Source organism: Apium graveolens, chromosome 4, assembly GCF_009905375.1.
Source record: "Apium graveolens cultivar Ventura chromosome 4, ASM990537v1, whole genome shotgun sequence".
NCBI lineage: Eukaryota > Viridiplantae > Streptophyta > Magnoliopsida > Apiales > Apiaceae > Apium > Apium graveolens.
In genome coordinates this window covers 176,783,482-176,791,575 of record NC_133650.1, presented here as the reverse complement: position 1 = coordinate 176,791,575, position 8,094 = coordinate 176,783,482, and the positions used below count along the sequence as shown (strand labels likewise).

The 8,094-nt window shown below is 35.2% G+C and overlaps 1 non-coding gene across 1 annotated transcript; it reads left to right on the top strand.

Moving 5' to 3' along the window:
- The first annotated feature begins 2,299 nt into the window (after positions 1-2,299).
- Positions 2,300-2,405, top strand: LOC141722204 (small nucleolar RNA R71). The gene has a single exon (XR_012575227.1). It is a non-coding gene; the product is annotated as a small nucleolar RNA R71 (small nucleolar RNA).
- Positions 2,406-8,094: the final 5,689 nt, after the last annotated feature.

The following is an 8,094-nucleotide window of genomic DNA, read 5'->3' as shown; positions in this document are numbered from 1 at the left end:
AAAAATCTAGAGACAATCCAAATATTTATGAAAATAAATCTTGTCATAAAACTACTTTTAAAAATGGAAACAGAAACAATACGGCTCAATAAGTTATTCATATATTCCCTGAGCACCAATACTCACACATAAATAATAATTATAACAACACCCAGCTGTCAAAACCTATACATATAATTAATTAATTATCCAAAAATTATACTTGTAATTAATTAATACAAAATTATACGAGTCGTTATAGTTGGCATGGGAGGAACCAACTGGTCACCCTTTAGATTATCATAGATATATTCCAACCCCTTGTCAAGGGGTGCACCTAAAAATGCATAACTCAAATGATCTGGCAGCGGTTTGAGCCCAAGTGTGGTAGCTTCTTCAATAGACGGGTCGATATGCTCCTGAGAAATTTTCAGCTCTGCTAACCCAAGAGAATTGAATAGCATATCCAACTTCCTCTTCCACGGAGGTGCATTCAAAACCTGCAGTTTCTCTGCTCCTTCTTCATCTTCAATAACTGATTCTCCTATTAAGGATCTCTCTAAGGTATCTGACTTTAGCAATTGCTCAAGCTCCGAATTTACGACAAAGTCGACCCGCTCTACTTTATAACACTCCTCCTTATCCGTGGGTAACTTTATTGCCTTGAAAACATTAAAAGTGACATTGTGATCTTGAACCTTCATCGTAAGCTTTCTTTTTTGCACATCGATCATAGTTTGGCCTGTAGCTAAGAATGGTCTTCCCAACATTATGGGAATCTTCTCATCTTCCTCGAAATCCAAAATTACAAAATTAGCAGGGAAGATGAGTTTGTCCACCTTGATCAAGACATCCTCCACTATACATCGTGGATAAGTGATGGTCCGATCGGCCAACTGTAATGACATGTTTGTCGGTTTTGGCTCAGGAAAACCAAATTTATTGAAGACAGACAAGGACATCAAATTGACACTAGCTCCCAAGTCACACAAATACTTGTCGAAAGATAGATTTCCAATAATGCAAGGAATAATGAAGCTTCCGGGATCTTTAAGCTTCGGAGGCAATTTTTGTTGCTGCTGCACAACACTGCACCTTTCCGTTAGAGCAACGGTTTCCATCTCCTCAAGCTTCAACTTCCGAGATAGAATACCCTTCATGAACTTAGCATAGCTCGACATTCGTTCTAGAAGTTCTGCAAAACGTATGTTGATTTGCAGCTTCTTGAAAACGTCTAAAAATTTGGTAAATTGCTTATCGAACTTATGCTTTTGAAGCCTTTTAGGAAATGGGGGGAGGCGGATAGCCTTGTTTCTCCCATGTATTCTACTCAGGAGTAGTGTTTTTAGCAGAATTTTTCTTCGTTTCTGCTTCACCATCCTTTTTCACAACTGAATCAACAATTTTTTCACTTTCTGAAATTGGCAAGGGCACGAGCATGCTTGATATGGGCGCGGGTGCGCCTGTATTCTGGATTTTTTTTTCAGAATCTTCATCTTAATGATTTTGACGGGTTGCGACCTTTCCAGACCTCAAGGTGATTGTATTAATCTGTTCTTTGACTTCCCTCTTGCCTGGATTAGCTTCTGTATCACTAGGAAAAGTTCCTTGAGGTCGACTCAACAGTGCATTGGTAATTTGCCCTATTTGGTTCTCCAGAGTCTTGATTGAAACCGCTTGGCTTTTGCACATAAGCCTCAACTCCTTTAATTCAGATTTTTCATTAACAAATGGACCTGGATCTCCATGAGATTGTTGTTGCATCCCCTTTGGCTGAAACTGATGTCTTGGTGCAAACTATTGCTGAAAACCAGGAGGATTGAATTGCTTATTTCCAAACTGCTGGGATGGCTGTTGCATTGCATTCTAATTGTTGCTCCAGCTGAAGTTCGGATGATTACGGTTAAAAGGATGGTATATGGAAGGAACTGGCTATTGCATCCTCTAAAAGTTGCCCACAAACTGAAGTGATTCACAAGACATAGCACAATACTCCATCGCATGCACACCTGCACACAACTCACAAACACTAGCTATCTGATTAACTCCATAGTTGGCCAAAGAATCGATTTTTATAGCTATTGCCTTTAGCTGAGCAGTGATAGCCGTAGTTATATACACCTCAAGAACTCCTGCTACCTTCCCCTGTGGCATTATCTGGGTTGGGTTCTAATATTTATTCGTAGCCATCATCTTAATTAGATCATAAGGTTCCTCATAGCTCTTAGCCCATAAGGCTCCACCTGATGCTGCATCAAACATAGGCCTTGACTGTACTCCCAAACCATTATAAAAATAATTGATCACCATCCAGTCAGGCATTCCATAATGAGGACACTTCCTAAGCATCTCCTTATAGCGCTCCCAAGTTCACATAAAGATTCACCCAATTGCTGCGCGAATCGAGTAAGAGCATTCCTGATTTCAGTTGTCTTTGCCATCAGGAAGAATTTAGTAAGGAATTTCCGAGCAAGATCCTCTCAAGTCGCAATAGAACCAGCTGGTAGAGAGTGTAACCATCTCTTAGCTTTATCCCTCAGATAGAATGGGAAAAGTCTTAGTTTCACAGCATCTTCAGAAACGTTATTGAACCTGAAGGTGTCACAGATCTCAACGAAGTCCCCAATATGCATGGTAGGATCTTCTGTTGGAGCAACCCCAAATTGAACTGAGTTCTGGACCATCTGGATCATGCCAAGCTTGATCTCGAAGGTATTAGCCGTGATGGATGGTCTGGCAATGCTCGATTGAATGTCCATGATCTTTAGTTAATAATACTCTTTCAACGCTTTCGTCGCTGCTGTTGGATCTCCCATTGTAATGAATACTTCTTCTTCTACACTTTCTTCTTCAACTTTATCAACTTTTTCAAGAACTTCATCTTCCATTTCTTCAATAGTTTCCTTGTATGTATACCCTACTACTAAGCATCCATAATTAAGATAGAAGTTAAGTAGACACCAATTATACTTAGACCCTATATGTCTATAGAATTTGAAAACATAATGGTTGAAGAGCAAGTTATCTATTATGATTACATAGGGAAGATAAGATGGTTAAAATTACCTATGAATCATGCATAACAAATATACATAAATTTATGCTAGCATGGCAAGTTCTAAATCTCTATATTCATTTTCGCTTCAATAGAGATTAACAAAAAATCTTAGATGTTAGCTACGCATCAAAGACGAATAAGCACAACCAAACTAGAAAATCATAAATCACCACACACTATAGATTTTAAACAATTAAATATTGAAATCCATATATAAATCCGTTAGAACCCCATGATAATGATTATTTCATAATCAAACTCATCGTCACCATGGGATCCAATGAAAACATGATAATAAACAATATAAGGGTACTAGGGTTCAACGACAAATCAAAAACAAGCATCAAAGTATCAACTATATTGAAGAATATAAAAGTCTTCTTCTCCGTAGCCATCTTGTGCTCTCTAGGTCTTCGTATTGTCTCTCTTGGCTCCTTGTTTTTATTGGTTTATATAGGCCCCTGGTGCACTTGAACTCTTAAAATCATCAAGTTTCACTCAAAAGAGGATTCTGGGGGCAGAAGGGTCGCGCGGGCGTGTGGTAAGTGGCACGGGCGCACTGGAATAGTGATTTCTTGGGCGCAGGCGCGCAGCTCTTCTGGATTTCTGACTACAATTCTTCTTCTGCCCATAATTTGAGCTCTGTTCATTGAAATTTGACGATTTAACAGTCCACGCGAAGCTAACGATATTATCTACAACTTGAGAATGGTCTTGACTTCAAAATCTGATTTCTTATCAGCAGAAATCATTTTTAATATCCTTTCCTCATACAACTAGTCCCCTGAGATGCAATTACACAAAAACACATCAAAAATACCAAATACTTGAGTCCAAAATACCAAATTAATCCTGTACTGAAGCGTTCCAAGTAGATATAAATTTCACTTATCAGCATTTAGATTTAATAATATTCTCTCCTCTTTTAGCATTATCACCAAGCAATAGAGAAAGAATCGGCTCCATTGAATTCTGTTTATCTATAAGTTGAGCACACATTTGATCTCGTTTAGCTTTCAATCGAGCTTGACTGGTTTCAGTTGAAATTTGTCTGGTAGCTATTGGTGAAATTTATTTCTAAATTTCCTGATGAGTAGTCAGCTTTGAAGCAATCAAAGATTCTTTAATCTGATTGATTTTAGTAGCAGTTGCTTCATGAGTTGTGTGTAAGGATTTGATAACTAAAGTTGATACTTTCAAATGATTCAGCATATCAGGATTTGTAATCTTCTGTTCTATAGTTTCCATATGTGCAATAGCTTGTGTTCTGGAAATATGATACGTATTATCTTTCCAATGAGCATTCCAGAGAATATCAAAATAATCCTTTTCTTTTATTGCATCTAACTCTTTCAGTTTCTGTTATCTCACATGCATATGCATATCTTCAGGGAAGCAAAGATCATCATTAGGATCTATAGTAGCTTCTTCACCATCATTAGATTATTCAATAGTAACCAGATTTTGTGCAATTTTTAATCCAGTTGCTTTAGAAGCTTTCACACCTTCAGCAGTTAACTCCACATCTTCAAGTATTGTAGATAAATAAATTGGAGCTTCGAAATTAATTTCCAGAACCTTAGTTCCTGTAACATGCTGTGGTGATTCATGTGGTGGAATAGTAGAATGTATGGACTGCAAGAAATTATCAGTACTTAGACTTGTAGGGAGAATAATGGCCTTTGGTGAATCAGAGTGTTCTTGATATTCAACATACTGTTGTTCAACATCTATTTCTTTAGAACTCTGAGCACCTGCAAACGTATAACAAATAAACCTTAATCTCTCTATTATTTTAAAGTAGTCTCACTACTCCTCACACCACACATCTCATGACTTTTAATAGTCAGAGCTTCCTCACAAGGATTACTAAATCCTATCTCTCATCTACCTCTCCTTTTTCCAGGAAGGATCATGCCTCTCTTAAATTCTATTTTTCTCTCAATCTTTTCATACATCTCACATAAAAAGGCTCAGAAAGATTATCCTACAGAAATAAGAGGTGGCTAGAAAAAAGGGTGATATGTGGTCATACAACTAGAGATAGTCCTTAAATAAGGTCTAAGTGTAATCATACCAACAGGATTTTTAAAAAAAATGTAATAAATGCTGAAAGAACTAGATTAGTATTTAGAATAAATGTTGATAAATTAATAACAGTATTTATACCTTGTGAATCCACAATTTAGCTCACAGTTGATATTGTGGTTATGGCAGTTGTTGTTCATCAATAATGAGAACCTCTATTTGAATTGGAGAAGATTTGATTAGGTTACTGTCATGTACCATGATCTCAAAACTTTGTTCGTCTTGCAAATAACTAACACTTGAATGTGTTTATTGAAAGCTATCACAGTGTCTTCAATAAAAGCTGATGAAATCTCCGTGTATCATTAAGATCTACCTCAGCAAGTAGTCTCTAACCAACTTAATGTTGTTTTTGAGTGGTTAACATAATTTAAGAATTATGTCACTTGATTTTTGGCAACATTTGAGAAAAGAATTCAAGTGTTTCAGTTGTGACAAGAAATTTAAGATTTTAAGATATTTAGTGTTAAGAAATGAGTGTGAACAACTTTCTTGATGAGAAAAAGAAAGTTTCAAAGATTTTGAATATAATTTAACACTCAAAGATAATAATCCTTAATGAGTAAGAATTAAATCTTTCATAATTTTCTTCTTTAACAATTGTTACCTCCTGCAGTGTGCTTAATATATACTAAAGTGATCACATAAACATAAATTAGTTTATTCACATGCACTATTATAAACATTCGAAGTTTAGTATGCAGTATTGATTTGGATATATCATATAGAAGCATTTAAGCACACACAAACAAGAAAGTAAACAAATAATCACTTAAGAATCAAAGAAGATAGAATATTTCATTTATCATTAAGAAGTAGAGTACAAGATTTTCATAGAATTTTGAAAATAAAACCCTAAGCAATCTAACTACATAAACTTCTTATTTGTTTTCTTCTTCCAACTTCTTCATTGTCCTCTAATAAAATATTCGAGACATAGAGTCTGCAGGAGAAATGATATTCTCCTGTAATTCCTACCTCATGAAGTGGCGTTGCTCTTCCTCAAGATGCCGTTCTGCAACCACATCAGCTCGTCTCATCTTTTCAAACTGAACGTCTAGTCTAAAGAGAGGAAGAGACTCGGTGTCATCTGAGTTCAGTCGATCAAGAATGGACTGAGGAATCTCGCAGAGAAAATAATCTTGGCCGAGGAAAACTACCCTAAATCAAACAATGTCGAAATATAACCTACCGTATTCAGGAATTGCTACTGGACTGTAAACTCCATGTGAAAGGGAGTAGAAAGTGGCCATAGATTCAGAATGAAGAAATTGAGTATATTTTGTATTTGTGAGTGAAAGTGCAGTGAGAAGTTTTGAGAGTGGAGGGTTGTATTTATATCAGAAAGGTTTAAAAACTGAAGAGACTCTTTGATTTACCAAGTAATAATTAACCATAATGCAAATACACGATTATGCGTATCTAGGTAAGCAAAAAGTAATCTCTCTCTTCAAATTCCTATTCCCAATGTAAATACTCAAGTATTGCAAGATACTTGCATAAGAACTAACCAATTTAAGCAACTAAAAGATATTCCACTATCTCACTGTATAATTAAAAATACTGCTTAACAATTTATTTCGAACAAGTTCAAAATAATCAATAAAGTATAACAATCAAGCAAGTCTTCATCTTTATCAGCATTTTAATTATAATTATTAGGACTTACCAACTACTGACATAAACTATTATTCAAAGTAAGTTTAACTAATAACAGAATATGTAATCAAACTCAGTAGTTCAATATGCAATTTTCACATAAAATCATTTAGTACAATTTACATGTTATCATTGCATCAACATTTAGCATAAGAATCAGTATCTAACAAGTACTGACAAATAATAAGATACCATGCTTCAATAATATCAACAGACTTAATTATCAGAGTTTGAGAATTGTCCTAAAATTATTCCCAATTCATTCACCAATCTTGTGAATGTAGCTTCACAGAGAGGCTTGGTGAATATATCTGCTACTTGCTGATCTGTTGTACCAAAGACCAATTCCACGGTACCAGCTTCCACATGTTCCCTCATAAATGGTATCTAATACTGATGTGCTTATTCATTGAATGCCGTACTGGATTTCCTGCCATTGCAATAGCACTTTGATTTAATTTTTTCTTAAATATTAATTTACATTTTATTTTAATTTTTAAGAATATTCGAAATTCTTGAAAATTAAATTTTTCATAAATATTTATTTTTGATTAATTTATTTTCATATAAAATTAAAAACTTTGGAAATTTAATTTTTTTTAAATATTAAATTAAGGGTTCTCAAAGTATTGGTAGACTCAAGATTACTTCGGACTTTAAAAATGTTTTTAATATTTCGAAGAAAATGAAGACCATGTGCTATTCAGACGGAAAATTCCCGAACACAAAAATTAAAGATACTGGTTTTCATATTCCAACGAAGTTAATTTCAAGACCTATGGAAGAAAATTGTGAAATTTCCTCAAAGGCTTACTCCATAGGATACCACTGGATTTTTGGATGCAGGAAATGAATGAAATTTCTATGGGTACAATTTTTCTCGAAGATTATAAAGACAACTCTAATGATTCCATATTATACAGTCACACAGTGGTTTGTACCAATACTACATTTATCCGCAAATCGAAGAGATCATAAACAAAGGAATCGAGGAGGTTAGAGAGAATAGTGGGAACATTCAAACATCTCAGTTACATGCATTAAAGTTGGAACCTCAGGACAGAATGTAAGAGTTACTGATAGCTAAATCAGAGGAAGCTCAGGTAGAAATACTTAAGGGACTGGACTATAGGGCTGTGTTATAAATGTCAGGGAAGTTTAGTCCCATCAGATTCAGATGGAGCACAGAACCTATATCCAAGGATCAAGCTCTATTCCGAAGCAGAGACTCTTAAAGATTTAGTTCAAGAGGTAGTTACAAGACTGAGATTGGGATATAAACCAGATTTGATAGTTACAATTCTGACAAG